The sequence below is a fragment of the Panthera tigris genome, chromosome B1 (assembly GCF_018350195.1).
Source record: "Panthera tigris isolate Pti1 chromosome B1, P.tigris_Pti1_mat1.1, whole genome shotgun sequence".
NCBI classification, from domain to species: domain Eukaryota; kingdom Metazoa; phylum Chordata; class Mammalia; order Carnivora; family Felidae; genus Panthera; species Panthera tigris.
In genome coordinates, this window is record NC_056663.1 from 157,501,984 (window position 1) to 157,523,861 (window position 21,878).

A 21,878-nucleotide genomic window follows, 5' to 3' on the forward strand; every position below is an offset into this window, starting at 1 on the left:
TCACAATCTGAGGTACTAGAAGTTAGGACTTCAACATATGAATTCTGTGAGAACAAAATTTAGCCCATAAGAGTTAATTACTGCATGAAATGTTTAAGACATGCTTCTGAGACAACAATTTTAAACTTTATACCAGGAAGTATGGCAGAGTAAAATCCATGACTGATGAAATATAATATGCCCAATACTATTTCAGGGTTTGCATTGGTTCTTCCCTCTGACTGGAATGCTTTCCTAAGGATAGTTCCATGTCTCACTCACTTTCCTCCCTAAACCTTTACTTAGTGTCTTTTTCTCAGTGGGACATCCTTGATTTGTTCTTGGACACTATCCACAGAACTCTACACCACACTTTCCTTCTCTGATGTTTCCCTAAAGACTTTCTGCCTACTAAACACCTTACATTTTACTTATTTTTTAATTGTCCTTTTTTTTTTATATCAACTAAACTTAAAAAGTTCTGTGGGCATAAGGATTATATTTATAATATATTTATAATAGTTTTTTGATATATTGAATATATTGAAAATAGTTTTTTTAATAGGATTTAATAGTTTTTATAATAGGATCTGGCATGTAGTAAGAGATTAGTAAATATTTGTTGAGTTAATGTAAAATAATTTCATAAATGCCATTATTTTTCTATTAAATAGGAATAAAGAATAATTTATTCTATTCAATTGAGTCTCCTAAGTACTAGTGGTACTTGAATGTTATCTGTGTGGTATTTTTGGAGGTATAATCACATCTAAGCTTTGTATTTCCAGATTTCTTTAGCAAGCAAAGAACCTCTTGCCAACATGTTACTAAAAATTCCAAGCACACTCTTTGCAAACAGATACTGATTTAAAGCGCCTCTTCAAGTACCTTTGAGTGTAGGAGAAGAATGTGACAATGAGTGTAATTTTTGTGAAGAGTGATATTGAGGTCTACACTGGGGTCAACAAGAGGATGGATAAAATGAGGTTGGTTGAGTTAAGAAATTACTTCCAGATTAACAATTCAGGGATCTGCTATTTGATGTACAATTGGTGCCATTCTAAGTTAATAAACAAAGTAATGGCTTGAGAAATGAAAAGAATGAATCAAATGTAAACTGAAGAAAATAAAGATGGAGAAATAGAACCTTTGGAGCAGTGGATATTTATATTAGCTGTCCTGCTTAGGTGACTTAGGAGATTTGTTGATTTGCATGAAAACTATGCCACCCATGCATCTTTTCTAGAATATATAGTACAGCATACTAGTACTCATAGTTTGTACTTCATTAAAATTTAATGATGTAAATTTAAATTTTAATAATATAAATATAATTTTTTCATGGAAGTATATATTGAAATGATAAATGTGATTAGGTCATGGTTGATATATAATGTGAGTTCAAATTATAAGTGAAGTACCTTGGTTTCATAGGAAGATTAAAGATAAGGAGTCCTGAATTCTTGATCTAGTCCTGACCCATTCTAAATATACAATTAGATTTAAATTTGAAATAATCACACAGACTACTGTATGGAAAATTAGACCTATAGACATTTGGGGGTATGTGTAAGAGTAGAATCAAGAAAATAGTTAAAACGTCATTCTGATAGTTTTGTTAAAAATTACAATACCTTGGACTAAGAAGGTAGCAGGAAGCAGCTGAATGTGGAGCTTATGGTGATAGGGTCTGCCGAGGAATTGGTGGGTTGTGAAAAAGTGGGAGAAATGAAGGATAAATGCAAGGCACTTATTCTTTGACCCAAACATTTATATGTTGTTCCTCAAAAAAACTTATATTATTAGCCAGCTTTTATCCAATATTCATTTCTCAAATGTTTATTCAGTAGTTACTTAGAATGCACCAACTACTAGATGGTAGGGTTCAGGGGATAAAAATTATCAAAAATAACATGGTTCCTATTAGACTATAGACTACTGGAAGCTCTCACTAGGCTCTTTGTAGTTACGCCAGCACATGGTACCATCTTTTGAATACAGGAAGTGCTCCCTAAGTTTTAATGGAAGAGAGGAACAAATGATTCAGTCACTGTTCTACATTGCTTGCTATCTAGACTTTTATTTCATTATGGTTAACTTAGATGATCTTTCATCTTCTTCTACAGAAAAGATTTTTTTGAAAGTGTACATATTTCTTTGTTCACATTATTATATGAACTAGTTAGAACTAAATAAAGCTAGATCTTATGGATACTATACCATAAATACTCATCCCTACCTTAAATATTTCCAATATTTCCCTTTTCCTTTTAGAATTCTTTTTTTAAGCTTATTTATTTTGAGAGAGCTCAAAATAAATAAATAAGCTTAAAAAAAGAGTGAGCAGGGATGGGGCAGAGAGAGAGGGAGAGAAAGAGAATCTCAAGCAGGCTCCAAGCTGCCAGCTGCAGAGCCTAACACAGGACTTGAACTCACAAACTGTGAGATCATGACTTGAACCAAAACCAAGATGTCGATTGCTTAACCGACTGAGCCACCCAGGCGCCCCTCCCTTTATCATTTTTATGTGTACTTGTAATTTCTTTTTGCTATAGATAATATGCTAAACCAATAACTATTAATGTGTATTTGAGGTGTGTTTGGTTCTTTTGTCCAAAATTTCAATATATTTCTGCTATTGTGTCTATGGATCATCATTATAATATTACCATCTTATGGTCTTAAAGCACCTAACAATTTGATATCCTGTTCTAATTTATGTAATTTTATCTACAGATACATTTTCCAAATTACTCCTCATCTCACCAAAAGAAAAAAATCAACTAACCAAACAAACACAAAAGAACCTTACATCAGCATACCATAACAAGTTAAACTATTTGTGATCAGCTTTATGCCAAGGAAGATACTAATTGTCCTTTTTCCTTCATCTTTCCCTTTCTCCCTTATAATAAACTAGAGATTGCAATTCTGTGTGCTGGCTTTACTATAACATCCCTACTTTCGCCTTTTAAAAACTTCTTTGAAAACAAGAGGATGTTTATGAAGGCAGGAAACAGGAAAAGGGCTCTTCAATTATAAAAATAACCAAACATATTAACTATGTTTTGAGAAATTATGGACATCCTGTAGAAATACAGGGGCACAGACTTTTATTACTTGTTTTCTACTTATTCCCAAAAGGAGTAAAATCACATTTCCCAGATATTAGAATAAAAATCTCAAGAGTCCATACATGTAAATCTACATAAACTTGAATTTCATATATATTAAGCACAGTTAGGGCAAAATCTTAAAACAGTATTCAAGAAGAAAGCTAAGGAATACTCCTATAACTTAATAATTATAAATTGTAGATGGCTCTTGCTAATTGTCAATACAGATCATTTTCTAGACTATGTTCTTACCTCTCTGACCTCCTATTTTACCTTACTATTAACAAAATGTCTTACCTTCCTAGTTGTAGTGGCAATAACTTCCTTTGACCATCCCCCCTACTCAGTAATACTATTAAATAAGAATCAGAGTGCCTAGGTGTCTCAATGGGTTAAGCATCCAACTTTGGCTGAGGTCATGATCTCCTGGTTCATGAGTTTGAGCTTTGTGTCAGGCTCTGTGCTGACAGCTCAGAGACTGGAGCCTGCTTCCAATTCTGTGTCTCCCTTTCTCTCTGCCCTTAACCCACTCGTGCTCCATCTCTGTCTCTCTCTCTCTTTCTCTTTCTCTCTCTCTCTCTCAAAAATAAACACTAAAAAAAGATTAAATAAGAATAAATTTATTTTCTGTATTTAAATACTACCTTTATATGGTTTCTGTAATGTGCTATTATAAATATTTCTTTATGAGGCTTTCTATTCAACTAGTTTGCAAATATCTTAAAGGAAAAACGGTTATTTTGTTCTAGCCCAGTCTTTTATTCTTTCATTCAGTAAATATTCACCGACTGCCTCCCTCTGTATTTCATTAAAACTAGCATGTCACTGATGGTAAGATATACCATATTATTTTATCTGCAAATAAGAAAGAGAAGATAATCTTTTTAATGGATCTATGATCTGCTATCAATGGTATAATGCATCCTGTTTATAAAGATATTTTAAAAGTTTAAAGATGTGCATTTCAGACTAGATGAAATTTGGTATGTACAAGAGATTTTTTTAGGTGGCCAGTGTATATCAATGAAAAACCACAACAACAAGAGATTAAGTTCCCTCGGGTGATGACATCTGATCAAAGACTAAAAGAAGTGAATAATTTTTCGTATGTGGATATTTTGTGATCGATCACTCCATGCAAAAAGAAGAGCTAGTGCAAGTATCCTGAGGCTGGAGCACACCTGGCATGTTTGAGAAAAAACAGGAAAGCCAATGTGAGTGAAGTGTGAGAAAGAGAAAAAGAAAAAAGAAATAAGGTAGGTAATAAAGATAAGTGGGAGTCGGATCATGTGGAACTTTATGAACCATCCTAATAACTTTGGCTTATGCAATGAGAAAAATAGAAACCTTTTGTAGTTCGGAGCTGAATAATATGATTTTATTTATGTTGTAACAGGATAATTCTTGCTGCTAATAAAAAAGAAGGTTATTGTGGCTCAGGTGTGAATGGTGGTGAGAAGGAATATAACTCTGGATATATTTGGAAAGTAATGCCAACAGAGTTTCCTAACAGATTGGATGCAGAGTTATAAGAAAAAGAGACAAGTGAAGGAATGTTTGAAGCATTTTGTCCCGAGCAAATGAAAAGATTCAGTTGTCTTTAACTAAAACAAGAAGGTTTTTTTACTAGAGATAACAGTTCTGGAAAGTCAGGATTCACATGTCTCATGGGACTCCAAATGGAGATATTGAGTAGATATTGAGAGATATTGAGTTAGAGATAGGAGTCTGGAATTTAAGAACAAGGTCTAGGGTTGGAGATATAAATTAGGCAGTTTTTAGCAGGTAAAGTGTACTCAGTCATTACACTGAGATCACCAAGGGAGGATTTATGGATAGATAAGAGAAGAACACCAAAGCCTGAGTGCTTGCATACGCCAACATTAAGAGTTCAAGGAGAAGAGGAGAAATCAGCAAAGAAATCTACAAAGGATTGTTCAGTAAAGTAATAGGAAAACCAAGAGTGCAAGTGTCCTGAAGCCAGATTCAACCTCAGGACACAGAAGGCTAAATAGTCCAGAGTAAGTTCTCAATAACTGTCAAATGAGTAAATTCCTTTTTACCCATTGACTCTTTCATGGCTTGAACAGCCTATTCTCTTACCCAATTAGAGTACAGAGTGATGATACCATAATTTCTAGTATACATTCTTCTACCATTAAAACACATGGAGGAGATCTATAGCAAGCCCTTCACAGAGATCAATTACATATGACAAGGTGTATTATACACAAATTTGTAAAGGACAGACAAGAAAAGAGAGAAGACATGAAATTCATTCTATCCAGTGGTGATATTTATGGTCAGCTCTGCTACATTTTTCTAGGTGAGAAAGTTGATGACATTATTACCCATATGATGTTTGGAGATTTATAAATAGATTTAAATTATTTTCTTATTTCCTTTCGTATTTGTCTTTTAATAATAAGAGTTGAAATGTATCCATTTAGGCAAGATACTAAACCTCATAATTGTTTGTGGCTTTCTTTTTTTTTCCTTTGGCCAAATAAATTCTAGCTCTAGTTATGCTCACAAAAAGAATTCAAGCAGACTGGTTGAACATTTACCACCCTGATGACAAATGGTGCTTTAGGTATGGCATTTCAATTTTGGTGCTGTGGATAGAAATGTAATAAATCAAATATTTATATGCTGTTCATTTCTGACAAAGCCTGTTCAGCAGGGACATAGAAAAAAAACATCTTTTATGAGGAAAAAAGCCTAGATAAAAATCCCAGTCATATAATTTACTGCAGTTTAGAGTTTACTACTGCTATTAATGGGCATCCTCTATTAGATGGTATATTGAGATAGTATTAGACAGGTGACTAGAAGAGAAGGATTTATGAAATCAGCTAAGGAGAGATAAAACTGAGGTTACATGGAGACATATAAGTCAGAGAAATTGAGGAGTAGATAGAAATAGCATTACAAAATATATCAAGGTCAAGCAACTCATATTGTGGAATTGAGTGAATCAATCCAGTTGATCTGTAACTGTCAGAATATTCCAGAGACTACTGTGGTGATAGGTTAGAACAAACCATTCAAAATACATCATTGTATCTGTCTTATAAAAATAGTAAATTATATATGTGTGTGAATGTTTATATCTATATATGATGTAATCTAGTTTAAATGATTTCAATTAAAAGGGTTGAAAATTTAGAGTAACTGTAAAGAAAACAACAGTAAATGGATAATTATTCAATTTAGGAAGAAATTTTAATATCCTTTTATGTTAGTAAGTAATTAGGGAGAGTTAGAGATTTGGGGTCAAATAATTCAAAGGTTTGTTTATAACAATCCTCTTAATGGTTGCCACATCTTCCATCTTCCTGCCCCTTCTATCTAATGAATTGATTCCATATAAAATATGGCTTTAATTATGTTATCTCTCCTTGCTATTACTGCTATTCACAAACATTTAATAACTCCACACAAAGAAATAAATCACAAATACTTTGGCCTGGCATTGAAAGCTGACACCACCTGTCTCCAGTCTGGGGATGAATCACTTATTACTCCTCAGTAAGACTCCTTAGATCCAATAGATAGGTTTGATCTGCTTTGCTCTATAAAGCCTCTTGGTTTTCTTACTCCTTAATCTTCTTTGAACCAGACTTGGTCTCTGCTTCCCACACTCCACCACTGCTGCCTTATTTCTCCTCAATACCAACTCAAGCCCCACCTCCTCTCTAATGATCTGGTTACTGCAACAGAAGTAAAAAAACTTATCTCATAATTGGATGCAAATGTTTTATTGGAAGTAATCGTTCCTGTACTTATGTGTAACAACCGCAAGACCTAGAATATTGTTAGAATGTGAAGAATGTGGTGAAGAATGATGAATTAATTTATACTGATGCTAGGAAAACTGATTTAGCCACAGTAGATATCTCATAGCCAAAAATAATAGTATAGATATTTAGTCAATCATTTGATTAAAATGAGGGATTACCAAAAAAAATGGGAAATTCTAAAAGCATATAAATGCTTCAAACATTTTATGTGACTATAAAGTATTGAATACACATCCATTCACCAATTATTTTTAATGTAGGTCCCAAATCTTTTAGTTAAATGATTAAAGTTCTGCAGTGTCTTGTTTGCATAAACTCCAATCTAATGTGTGAATTTCAGCTTGAGTTTCTTCAAAGATAGCTGGAATTTAAGACAGTTGCTAAGCAATGTAATGTAGCATGCCTCCAGATTTTTCTGATTTTCTCCCAAGTTTTGGCTTTTCTGCCTATACATTCAGCAGACTTTCTTTTCCTCTCATCTTCAAGTCTATCCTAAGCATTAAAGTTCATTTTCATGCAAGCATCCACACTTTGTCTTTCACACTCATATTTCATCTGAACAGACATACTTAAAATTCATAATTGCAAATGACAATGTTAACTGGAATAAATAAGTTCAGGAATGAACACAAATGATTTTTGGTAAATTCAACGCAAATGATACAAAAACACAGGCTTTTGATCCAAGACGTCAGGATGCAATGGGCCACCATCTGCATAATTTAGAGTTGACTAACTAAAGGTTCAGTTAAGGATTTTTTCCTATAAAATAAATACTCAACAAATATAAGTTAATCACTTATTAGCTGAGCACTGTGACTATGGGTCTGCAGCTGTCAAAATGAAAGACATGTGAAAGGGGAGGATACAGGAATGAATGAACCGGAGTACCAGCATCAAAGGCATTACAGTTTCTCTGGCGGGTTGTGAGATCCTAAAAAATAGCACCAGTAAACAAGCAAACAAATAAACAAACAAATATGTGAATGAATAAATGAATGAATGAATGAATGAATGACAGTCACTGGACTTAAGGCATAAAAAACTGCACACATAGTTGGAAGCTGAAGGAATTATTCCAAGACTGCTTCCTACCCTGTGCTTGGAACTCTTTTACTCTGGTTTGTTCCTTTTAAGTTCCAACCAAGTCCTTCTTACCAGTGCTGACTTCCTCTTCCATTTCTGCTACCACCCTAGGGAGGTGCAGTCATAATAAAGGCAATGTGAGTAATCAAGATGCCAACTATTATAATGTTTCTGACCCTAAAACAAGTCACACAAATATGAAGACAATAAGGTTCAGTATTTTCCCTAAGTTTCCTTAAAGGCTTAGAAGTAAAACAGGTGACACAATATAGGCAGGAAGCCACACAATCTGTTATCCACATGGATTTAAACAAAATAGGAAAAAGGATGGCCCAATGGGATGTGAATACCTAGGCCTACATTAATATTTTTGTACATTTGTAAAATTATTTAATTCATGAAAAATACTTCCCAAACTTCTTAGAACCTTCTCCTTACCACCGCTAGAACATAAGTGACTCTCCCTCTAATTATAGTTTACTTCTCTTTTGTAGGTATGTGCTTCCTCTTTTTCTTATCATAAGATCATTACCATGGAAAGGGAGACTCATCACTTGAACAACTGGGATTTCCACCTATTCCATTCTGTGGCAGTTGACCTTCTATTCCATTTGGTCCAGCCTAACTATGTCTTAAGATCAATGAACTTTTGTGGTCACTTTGTCTGGTTTCCGCAAGGTGTCAGAGCTCTGTGATTTGTGAATTCATTGACTTTATATTTTCTGTTTCTACTAATATGATGTTTAATTTTATGGGTACACTTAACTGGGCCACAGGGTGCTCAGAAATATAGTCAAACACTATTCTGGATGTTTCTGTGAAAGTGCTTTACGTGACATTAACATTAAAATAGGTAGACTGAGTAAAGCAAACTTCCCTCCTTAATGTTGTTGGGCCTCATCTAATCAGTGGAAGCATTTAATATAACAAAAAAGACCAACCTTTCCAAAGTAAAGAGGATTCCTTCTTGCCTGACAATCTTTAAACTGGAGCATTGGCCTTTTTCCTGCCTTAGGACTTGAATTGAAATCAGATATTTTTGGGTCTAGAGTCTACCAGCCTTTGGAGTAGAACTACACCATTGATTCTTCTTGTTCTGAGGCCTTCAGACTTATACTGGAACTATTACTATCTGCTGTCTTTGGTTTCCAGCTTTCCAACTCCCCCTGAAGATGTTAAGAGTTGCCAGCCTCCATCATGCGAGCTGATACCTTATAATAAATATCTCTTTATATATATATATATATATATATATATATATATATATATATATGCATCCTATTGATTTCTCTGGAAAAGCCTTATCAATACAACAAAAAAGACTTTTTATAGTTCTGTTTTCAGAGGCAATATCTTCTCCCTCTTAATTCTTGCTCTGATTAATACTGCTTAGGTAATAAATTGTCTACTCCTATTTCCCTTAGCCTCTTCAGACCACCAATGTCAGAGTTGAACTGACTTTTTCCCTTTGGTTTTCTTTTTACCCCAATAGTGACTCTCCAAATGCCTGCCTATATTTTATGCACTGAAATTTAGGAGCACTTCTCATTGTTCCCAGGTACTTAGTCTAGATTACTGGATCAACACATCCTAACCATGATAAGCACTCAAGCTCCTACATATATGATTTTAAAAATATTACATATGGTTAATTAAAGGAAAAAAATGAGGGATATTTACTCTTTAAACATTCTCCTATCCTACACACACACACACACACACAAGCACACACATACATGCACACGAAACTTTGAAATGATTCAACATCAAGTCAGCAAGGAGTCTAAAATATTATGCATAACATAATATGTAAACATTATGAGTGACTTTATAAAATAAGCTTTCATTGGAATTATTTGGAATTATTTAGAATGTTCAGAAAATTGTTTTTAAGTTCAGCATTTTATGCCACAGATGATGTGAGAAGATGTAGCTTTTATAATTAAAAAAAATGACAATCCATAAAAAATTTGGAAAATGGCCACTTAACCACTTTTATCTGGCATGTTAGGGCACCTCACATTAAATGGAAGGCCCATTGTCTGACTCCATCAGTCAAAGCAGATGAGAACCAAAACCCCCATACCTCAATGAAGTGCGGATATGAACAGCAGCTAATTAGGATTACAGAAGTTCTGACGAACTAGAAAGTAATGAGAACAAGAGTGAAAAACTCTGGAAAATGCTGGAGTTTCCTACACAGAGACTTGCCTTCCCCAACTCTAACAGAACTTATGTTGGTACACCATATAGACTGATCTATCCTAAAATCCCAACCCTAATTTCAAGAAAAACAAGGTTTAAAGACTCCATGCTTTTGAATATACTGTGGTTCAGTATCTAACACCTACCTTTATATGGGCCTTGAATATTTTTTTAGTCTCCTGTGTATGTTTGGATCAGCAAGAAGATTCACAAGTCACAACTCAATATTCCTGGCACCTCTAACTTTGTCGTAGAGAAGGAAGTGAAACATCAAAAAGCTCAGCTCATGATTAGCACTGAATGAATTTGCCATACCTTATGTTCTCTTTGTGAAGTGAGAAAGTTTACCAGAGCCGATGAGACACGGAGAACACTGTAAGAAAAAACAAAGATTATATGATGAAAAAATAAAGCAATATTTCCAGTATTTATAATTAAAAACAGATGAACTTAGCATTCCATGGAATTAAACATGAAAATACAGCTGCTGAGAAGCACAAACAATATCTCATAAATCCAGGGTTTATTTGAAATACCCAAGATCCATTTAAATATTATGCCTTATTTTTTCTTATTGGAAGAACATCGTATGAATACAATTCTACATCATTTTCAACATGGGATTCACGAAATATTCACTGAAAGTCTATTATATGCTAGGTACTGTGTTAAGCACTGTGTGTGAAAGGATATATTGAATAGGGTACTAATCTGCATGATGCTAAGAGTCCACAAGAGAGAGACATGCAAACAATATACTCTGATAGGCTCAAATACATGGTTTTAAAGAGATTATGGAAACAAGGAGATTGAAATATTCACTTAGATTGAAATATTCACTTAGATATATCAATGATCACATCTCAAAGTCAAGAATCATCAGTAGGAATTTGCCAGGAAAATAAAGTTACAGCAAGCATTTCAAGCAGAAAGAATATTATTTAAATAGGCATGGGGGCATTCAATATTATGATATATTCAGATAAATACAAATAGTTTAGTGTGGATAGACTGGTTGATATGAATTACAAAGATTCACAGATGACCAAAGAAAATTGGAGAGGCCAGAATGTGAAGGGCCTTGAATTCCATGTAGGGATTCTGGCTTTTATCTTGGAAGTATCCACTAAAGATTAAGCAAAGGAATCATAATGTAAATCAGATTTATGTTTCACACTAGCTGTAACACTGGCTGTAACATAGAAAATGGACAGGATATTTAAATACGAGACACCTGTGTTTGATCAGGTGAAACTATCCATTTAACCATACTTCCTTACCAATACTTCTTAATAAAGATAACTGCCAGGCACTTTGCATATATAAACTCATTAAATTCCCTTAAGAGTTGCATGAGTTAATTACCATTATCCCACTCCTACATAAGGAAAGTGAGGTATAGAAAGTTAAAGGAGATATTAAGAAAAGTGTACATAAAGTAGGAATGATTTTAACTTCTGCTGTATTTTTTAGACTGACAAAAATCAAATAGAAAATATTCATATTTATCAGCTTTTATGTAAGCTGTCTAGAATTAATCTGTCTTTGTAAGACCACACTTACAAGCAAAATCTTGATTTTATTCAATACACTTAGTCAAAAGGTTTTCTTTGTTAGTGTATTTTATTCCTAATAATTTCATAAAAATAATCCAGTGTGGATATTTAAGCTATACATATACAATTCACATACCTAGATGCACAAGTATATATTTGTGAATATCACTGACCCACCATTACCTCCACCAATGCCAGTAACTATCAGATAAAACTTGTAATGTTCTGTGTTACATAGGTATGGTAGGGGTGGGAAAGAGATCAAGAGGGAAATTCAGTACTTGCTATTTTAAATATAAACCTAATAACCCTTTCTGACTCTTTGGCAATGTTGTTGTTCCATTAAAACACTATTTTTAAAAACTTGGATTATTGGAAACAAATTCTTATTTAAACTTTGAGTGACATCCCACATTCGTACTTTTTAAAATTTCTTTTCTTATTAAAATATCTAAATCAAGGGGCGCCTGGGTGGCTCAGTCGGTTAAGCGTCCGACTTCGGCTCAGGTCACGATCTCGCAGTACGTGAGTTCGAGCCCCGCATCGGGCTCTGTGCTGACAGCTCAGAGCCTGGAGCCTGCTTCCGATTCTGTGTCTCCCTCTCTCTCTGCCCCTACCCCGTTCATGCTCTGTCTCTCTCTGTCTCAAAAATAAATAAAACATTAAAAAAAATTTTTTTTTTTTAAAAAATATCTAAATCAAAATGTACTTCTCATTCTTACCATTTTTAAAAATTTAGGTGCAAAATGAAATTCTAGTACTGCCTTAAAAACTGATATTCAAAAAAATTAACATGAAATTGCTAAGTAATGCACAAATTAACACAAATCAGAGTTCATTACATGGCATTAGCAGCTAATTTATTGAAATCATTATGTCTGCTGTTAGAGAGAGCCATATGCCAACTCCAGAAATAACAAGCATTCAGAATCAGGGTCATTGCCTTCATATTTGCATATGTGATACATTAATTGATCTCATGTGCATATTAAAATTAAAACTGCATTTTTCTTGAATATTCCCTAAGAAGTTTGGAGAGCATTATGTTATTAAGGCAAATGTTTATTTCTAGATAATTTCTTTTGCATATGTAAATTTACTCATACAAATCATTATTAGTTACATGTTTCCTTATTTTTCTTATAGTTCAAGTATGATTTCTTCTTCTTTTTACAAATGTGTTATTTTATGCTTTTATACTTCTATCTTTACCCTATATGCAGTAAAACGTGTAATAATTCAACAGCCAATTCTGAGATACATATTTATCTTAAAGTAGAAGGAAATAAATTATTATTATGGGTTTAAAAATTTAAATTGCTCTAAAATAAACAAATTAGAGAATATATTTTTTATAGTTTCTCTGAAGGATTTTTTTAAATTTTTTTAACGTTTTTTATTTATTTTTGAGACAGAGAGAGACAGAGCATGAACGGGGGAGGGGCTGAGAGAGAGGGAGACACAGAATCCGAAGCAGGCTCCAGGCTCCAAGCCATCAGCCCAGAGCCCGACGCGGGGCTCGAACTCATGGACCTCGAGATCATGACCTGAGCTGTAGTTGGACCTTAACCAACTGAGCCACCCAGCGCCCCTCTGAAGGATTTTTTTAAAGTTTTTATTTAAATTCCAGTTAGTGGGGTGCCTGGGTGTCTCAGTCAGTTAGGTATCCAACTCTTCATTTCAGCTCAGGTCATGATCTCACAGTTCATGAGTTCGAGCCCCACATTAGGCTTTGTGCTAACAGTGCCGAGACTGCTTGGGATTCTCTCTCTCCTCTCTCTTCCCCATCCCCATTCTTTCTCTCCCTCTCAAAATAAAGAAATAAACTTTTAAAAAAGTAAATTCCAATGAGTTAACAGAGTAAAATATTAGTTTCATGTGTATAATATAGTGATTCAACACTTCCATACAATATCCGGTGCTCATCACAAGTGCAGTTCTTCTTTATTGCCATCACCTATCTAACCCACCTCCCTAACTATTTCCCTGCTAGTAACCATCCGTTTGTTCTCTATAGGTAAGAGTCTGTTTCTTGGTTTGCCTGTCTCTTTTTTGCCCCTTCGCTCATTTCTTTGTTTCTTAAATTCCACATGATGGGAATCATATGGCATTTGTCTTTCTTTGACTTATTTCACATAGCACAATACTCTAGCTCCATCCATGTCATTGCAAATAGCAAGATCTCATTCTTTTTATGGCTAAGTAATGTTCCATTATATATAATGTATATATATTATATATATTGTATTATATACAATATATATTGTATTATATAATATACATATTATATATATATATGACCTCTTCTTTATCCATTTGTCAGGCAATGGACACTTGGGCTATTATAAATAATGCTGCTATAAACATTGGGGTGCATGTATCCCTTTGAATTAGTATTTTTGTATTCTTTGGATAAATACCTAGTAATACAATTGCTGAGTCATAGGGTAGTTCTATTTTTAACTTTTTGAGGAAACTTTATACTGTTTTCCAAAGTGGCTGCACCAGTTTGCATTCCCTCCAACACTGCAAGAGGGTTCCCCTTTCTCCAAGTCCTTGCCAGCACCTGTTGTTTCTTGTGTTGTTGATTTTAGCCATTCTGACGGGTGTGAGGTGGTATTTCATTGTAGTTTTCATTTGTATTTCCCTGATGATCAGTGAGGTTATCTTTTCATGTGTCTGTTGGCCATATGTATGTCTTTGGAAAATTGTCTGTTCATGACTTCTGACCCTTCTATAATTGGATTATTCTTTGGGTGTTGAGTTTTATGTTTTATATATATTTGGGATGCTAAACCTTTATTGTATATGTCATTTTCAAGTATCTTTTCCCATTCTGTAGGTTGTCTTTTAGTTTTGTTGATTATTTCCTTTGCTGTGCAGAAGTTTTTATTTTGATGAGATCCCAAGAGTATATTCTTGCTTTTGTTTACCTTGTCTCAGGAGACAGATCTAGAAATAAGTTGCTATGGCCAATGTCAAAAAGGTTACTACCTATGTTCTCCTTTAGGATTTTTATGGTTTCATGCCTCACATTTAGATCTTTCATCCATTTGGAATTTCTTTTTTTGTATAGTATAATAAAGTGGCCAAGTTTCATTCTTTCACATGTTGCTGTCCACTTTTCCCAATACCATTTGTTAAAGTGACTATCTTTTTTCCACTGGATATTCTTTCCTGCTTTGTCAAAGATTAATTGACCATATAGTTGTGGGTTCATTTCTGGACTTTCTATTCTGCTCTATTGATCTATGTGCCTATTTTTGTGCTAGTACCATACTGTTTTGATTACTAGAGCTTTGTAATATAACTTGAAGTCCGAAATTGTCATGCCTCCATCTTTGCTTTGCTTTTCAAGATCGCATGGTGATTCAAGGTCTTTTGTGTTTCCATGGAAATTTTTGAATTGTTTGTTCTAGTTCTGTGAAAAATGCTGTTGGTATTTGACAGGAATTGCATTAAATGGGTAGATTGCTTTGGGTAATATATACATTTTAATAATATTTCTTCTTCCAACCCATGAGCATGGAATGTCTTTCCATTTTTTTTGTGATATCTTCAATTCCTTTAATCAGTGTTTTATAGTTTTCAGAGTACAGATCTTTTATTTCTTTGTTTAGGTTTATTCCTAGGTGTCTCATGGTTTTTGGTGCAATTATAAATGGGATTGATTCCTTAATTTGTCTTTCTGCTGGGTCATTATTGGTGTATAGAAATGCAACAGATTTATATATATATTGATTTTGTGTCCTGTGATTTACTGAATTTGTGTATCAGTTCTAGCAATTTTTTGGTAGAGCCTTTCAGGTTTTCTATATAGAATATCATGTTATCTGCAAATAGTGAAAGTTTTACTTCCTCCTTGTCAATTTGGATGTCTTTTATTTCTTTTTGTTGTCTGATTGCTATGGCGAGGACTTCCAATACTATATTAAATAACAGTGCAGAGAGTAATGTCATTAAAGAGAAATTTAAAACTAGTGTCACTTAGGTTACTCACTTGATGATTTCATTATAAATTTCACACTTTATAATATGTAGAATACCCACAACAGATATCATATTAAGTCTTAAAATTACAAATTACACATAGGACTAACTTTCATACTGAATTTGAACCCCAAAACATGAGGTAAACTGAAATATTACCTTGTGGTATACAGACTTCAACAGTCCAATATGTAATTCCCTCTCTCACACACACATGCGAATGTTATGAATATGAATGGTAAATATTTCATTATATAGCTTGCTTACCATTTATCTTTTGTGATGTTGAATTATATTGATAAGCTATGCAATTGGTAAATTGGGGGGAGATGAATTTATGTATTTCAATGACAGGAAAGTGGCACTTATACCACAATACAACATATCTCTCTGAAACAGTTTCAGGGTAGCCTATAGAAAACCAGTGCCGGGATGCCTGCGTGGCTCAGTTGGTTAAGTGTCCTACTTAGGCTCGGGTCATGATCTCACAGCTCCTGAGTTCGAGCCCCACATCAGGCTCTGTGCTGACAGCTCAGCCTGCTTCAGACTGCTTCAGACTCTGTGTCTCCCTCGCTTCCTGCCCCTCCCCTGCTCATGCTCTGTCTCTGTCTCTCTCTCTCAAAAATAAATAAACATGAAAGAAAGAAAGAAAGAAAGAAAGAAAGAAAGAAAGAAAGAAAGAAAGAAAGAAAGAAAGAAAGAAAGAAAGAAAGAAAGAAAGAAAGAAAGAAAAAACCAGTGCCTATTTCCCCATTTCTAAAAAATAAAAATAAAAATGTCTAACTTGAAGTATTACTCTAGGAAGACTGCTGCAGAATGCGTGTATATGTATGTGTTTATGTATCTCTGTGTGCATCTATCTGTTCAGAGGCTGCCTGATGTAAATATTGCATGAGAAATTAGGGAAGAAAATTAATTAAGCAATTAAAAAGTAAAGATATCCACAAATGTGAAAAAGTATTTCCCATACACATAGGCGATAAAACGTTGAAATAAACCTATATATTTTAGGGATAAAAGCTTCAGGAATTAAAGTTGTTTTTAATCAAAAATAGAAAAGACTGGGTACAGTTTTATTGAGCTTGACCCTAGAGATAGAAAATAGTCATTGTACAGCATCTTATAAAAAATACGTTATCTTAAGATTATAGAATACACAGATGATATTATATTGATTGATAGAGAAGATACAGACAAGTAGGTATTGTTTAATGAAGAAGCAACCTTCTTAATTGTAGAAACACAGATACATATAATAGAAAGCACACATCCCCGTTAGAAAGCCCGAATTCAAAGAGTAATTTATTTACTCAGAATATCAGTTTAGTCTAAAATAATGCAGTTAAACTTAGTCTCTAAATTCATCTCCTGTTATTGAATTCTATGACTAAAGCCCACTATATCTATAACGAAAAGTGAAAATTCATGACTAGAGTTGCAAGTGATCATATAAGGACATAAACTTATGTTTGGATTAGTTACATGAAAGATCAAAGGATTGCCCATTCCTTTCTTTCATCTACTTTCTTGCTGCCTCCTCCAACATGGTCATTTGCTAATCTAATAGGACAAAGTCCTGTTCACTAATTGGGCCATATTGCTTAATAAGGAATCATGCTTATGAATGTGGGCCCTTTCTTCTGCTTATTCTTATGTTTTAAGATAAGAAAGCTGAGCCTTGTAGCCCATTCAACTTTTTTTTCTCTTTCTTTCTTTCTTTTTTTTTTGTTAAAGACCACTCAAATGCTTGACAGATTTCACCATGTGGGATTTTGGTGAATATGTGAGAAAGAGATTAGAACTGCATGAAAATTTTGTTCCCTGTTGGTCTTTAGGTTATAAATGCTGTGTGCTCCAATCTATTTTTGGCCAGTAAACCCTTGTGATAGCCAGCAATGATGCAGCCACAGAGGTAATATTTAATTTCCTGTGTACTACTCTTTCTAGTAGATCAACATCCTTCAAATTCTCATGGGTGGAAGTGACTGTCAAGAAAGGATTCAGAAACATTTTGCCCCCCAGTTTTGCAACATCTTCCTTTTAACAAAACCTCCTCTTCACTTATTATACAGCTAAGTAGCTCTTATTTCATCTGGCTAGCAAACCAACCTAGTCACTACCCTGTGACTACAGGGTTTAGCAGGGGAACCAGTTTTGGTGCAGTCACAGCGCACCTAGCCATATTCATTTGTTCATGGTAGGCATGTGACTCAAGGTAGGTCAGGGTCCTTCCCAATAAGCAAGAGCTCTCCTCCAGGGCCACTCTATAAGGTAGACATAACTCTGTGAACCAAGTGGCAAGTTCACTTTCTACATAAGACAAGGCTGTATCCAATTTGAGAGTTGAACACGTGAGAGTCACTCAGAGAGAGTAAATGTCTTAGAAGCACTGGGTTGAGTAGAATCCCCAGAAGCATACTGGGGTCTTCTCTTCTTTTCATTAAGTAAACTACACCAATATCCTTTTACTACATTCCTTTTTAATTTAAATAAATTCAAATTGTGTTTTTGAAACTTGTATCCAAATGAATCATATTTCATCTGCCAAGTATTTGAATATTTCCCCATAATTTAAAAGTTTTTGAAAAATATTTATCAGTCATTTCATTATTTAACTTACCTTTCATATCCTGTAGTCTTTTTTTTCAAGTTTTGACACTTAAGATTTTTCTTAACTTAATAAATTACAAAGATTTTTAAGGGTGACATACAAGTAATTAACTATTTTTCAGCTATACATATTGAAATTATATTTTCTCAGCCTGCCAGTTATTTTTTAATTTGTCTTTGAAAATATAATATTATTTAAAGATTTGTGGTTTTCAGATCTACAAAAATGTTTTTTTCTTTGAATTCTTTCTCACTCTTTTAGTTTATCTTTGGTGATTTGTATAAATACTGTAGAAAGGAGAACTTAGCTCTTTTCATATGTACATATATATGGGAATACTTCTTTGGTATGGACTTTAAATGTTGCTTTTCTTTATGAAATAACATTTAAAAATTCTTACAGGCTTCTAGTTCCAGTTATTAGAGTCAGAAATTTCATTAAATTCTTCTCTATCTCAAAAATCCATGGAGTGTTCAGGGAAGAAATATGAAAGTGAATAAATCTGCAGAGCTTCTGAGAATGGCAGCAGAGAAACATCAGCAGTCAAAAGATTAGAATGAATTTCTGGAAGACAGAAGACTGATGGGAGCACCTTGATGGATATATTAGAATAAAAAGAGCCATCGCTCAGTATATTCAACAGAAAAAGCTGCAGTGGAACTAGCAGCAATTTTGCACAGTGCAGCTCTCTAGAGTCAGGAGCTAAGGAAGAGAAGGCGTAGGAGGAAGGGCAGAAATCATGATGACTGATGGAGAATCAAACTGAAAGACATGTGCATGTTCAGGCCACCCCCATTCCTGTGCATTAGGAAGTGACATTTGCTTCAATGCCAGATATAGATTGAGTGATATGTTGAGGGAGACCCACAGCTCCCAGATTGAGGGTTTGTTCACATTAGTCATACTGGCCTTGTTTTGGTATTTGAATGTGTCTGAATTCTTAGCTATATGCCTGCTTCATACTTAAAACCCAGAAATATCACAGTAACACCTCAAAATACCACACACACACACACACACACACACACACACACACACACATTGTATACCTCTCCCTCATTCAAGGAACAGACCTATTACAGCAGAGGAAACCCCTGCTAGCCACATAGTTAATCTACCAGATCCTTTATTTTATGTTTATCAGTGACCAATTAAGAATCTGTTGCTATCCTAGAAATTCAATAGTTATATAAAAAAGAGTAAAGATGAACAAATGACACAACTAAACCTGAAGGAAAAACAATAAAATTCAGATTAGAGAAAAGGATACAATCAAATAATAAACTACTTCTATTAATATGTCTAGAGAGTTTAGATAAGATATTGTTTCAATGCAACATAAACAGCCTGTTATGAACTGGAGTAATAGTTATCTAAAACCATATTTAAAATGTGGTTATTGAAAACTGAATCCAATAAAGTATTTGAAATGAAAATTTAGAAATTATTTCAGAACACAAATGACAAATGACAAATAGATAAAAAATGGTAGAGAGGATATTGGCAATCCATATTTCCATATTCTTCCACTGGAAGAATCATGAAATATTTAAAAACTAGAAAAAATGAAAAAACGGAGGGAACAAATTATCAAAGAAATCAAAGAAAGGAAAATTTCCAGAGGTAAAGACGAAGATATATGTCTTCAGATCAGAAGTTCTCACTTAGTATCAAGAAGGTTGAGAGGAGGTTCGGAAGATGGTGGCGTAGGAGGGCGCTGGGCTTACCTCGTCCTGCTGATCACTTAGTTCCACCCACATCTGCCTAAATAACCCAGAAAACCGCCAGAAGACTAGCAGAACAGACTCCATGGAGCCAAGTGTAGACAAGAGGCCCATGGAAGAGGGTAGTAAGGGTGGAGAGGCAGTGCTTGCTACACGGACTGGTGGGAGGGAGCGGGGTGGCGGAGGGGTAGCCCAAGCCGCAAGGTGGAATCCCAGAGTCTGGCTTGCAAAAGCAGAGGGCTGGACCGGGTGAGTTCTGACAGCCTGGAATGTTATAAGTCAACAGCTCTGCTTGGAGAGTGGAAGGGTGAGAGGACACCGAGAGGGAGAGGTGTTGAACCCTGGAAAAGAGAGCTCAGCTCAGCCAGAGCCATCTCCCTCTCCCATCCCCAAGCCGAAATCCCAAAGGGAACCCGTTTCCATCACCCAACTTGCTTGCACCGCACAAACACCCAACACTGTGCTTCTGTGGATCCATCTCTCCGAGGGGCTGGCCTCCCTCCAGGTGCTGCAGGACCCCTCCCGCAGGGGACCACCTATAGCAAAGTGAGCTAAGCCTGCCCCTCCTGTCCCTGTGCACCTTGCGGATCCACCCTGTTTAATACGCTATTGGCCAGATCTCATAGAAGCAGCACCACAAGCCTGGCAGGGTGCAAGTAGCCCAGACAGGGGCCACAGCACTCCACAGGGGCCCAGCACTCCTGCCGCTGGGAGAGGGGAAGATAAGGTACACACCAATCTGACTGTGGCCCCAGAAGTGGGCTGGGGACAGACATCAGGTCTGACTGTGGCCCCGCCCATCAACACAAGTTACTCCAGACAGCACAGGCAAAGTGCCCTGAAGTCGGGCGCCACCCCAGGGACTATCCAAAATGATGAAACAGAAGAATTCTCCCCAAAAGAAATTCCAGGATGTAGCGACAGCTAATTAATTAATCAAAAATGATTTAATCAATATAACAGAACAAAAATTTAGAATAATAGTCATAAAATTAATTGCTGAGCTTGAAAAAAGTATGGAGGACAGCAGAGAATCTATTGCTACAGATATGAAGGGACTAAGAAATAGTCATGAGGAGCTAAAAAATGCTATAAGTAAGGTGCAAAATAAAATGGAGGCGATCACAGCTCAGATTGAAGAGGCAGAGGAGAGAATAGGTGAATTAGAAAATAAAATTATGGAAAAAGAGAAAGCTGAGAAAAAGAGAGATAAAAAAAATCCAGAAATATGAGGGGAGAATTAGAGAACTAAGTAATGCAATCAAACGGAACAATATCCATAAAATAGGAATTCCAGAAGAGAAAGAGAGAGAGAAAGGGGCTGAAGGTGTACTTGAACAAATCATAGTTGAGAACTTCGCTGATCTGGGGAAGGAAAAAGGCATTGAAATCCAAGAGGCACAGAGACCTCCCTTCAGACGTAACTTGAATCGATCTTCTGCACAACGTATCATAGTGAAACTGGCAAAATACAAGCATAAAGAGAAAATTCTGAAAGCAGCTAAGGATAAACAGGCTATAACATATAAAGGGAAACCCATAAGACTAGTGGCAGATCTATCTAGTGAAACTTGACAGGCTAGAAAGAAATGGCAGGAAGTCATCAATGTGATAAACAGAAAAAATGTGCAGCCAAGAATTCTGTATCCAGCAAGCCTGTCATTCACAATAGATGGAGAGATAAAGGTTTTCCCAAACAAACAAGAACTGAAGGAATTCGTCACCACTAAACCAGCCCTACAAGAGATCCTAAGGGGGACTCTATGAGCAAAATGTTACAAAGACCACAAAGTACCAGAGACATCACT

At 35.1% G+C, this 21,878-nt stretch overlaps 1 long non-coding RNA gene across 1 annotated transcript in view; it reads right to left on the reverse strand.

Annotated features, from left to right (window-relative positions):
• LOC122237736 overlaps positions 1 to 21,878 on the reverse strand; it is a 317,012-nt gene that overhangs the window by 257,547 nt on the left and 37,587 nt on the right. The window contains exon 3 of the long non-coding RNA XR_006216358.1: positions 10,505 to 10,562. This is a non-coding gene — a long non-coding RNA (uncharacterized LOC122237736). The remainder of the gene's footprint in view (positions 1 to 10,504; positions 10,563 to 21,878) is intronic.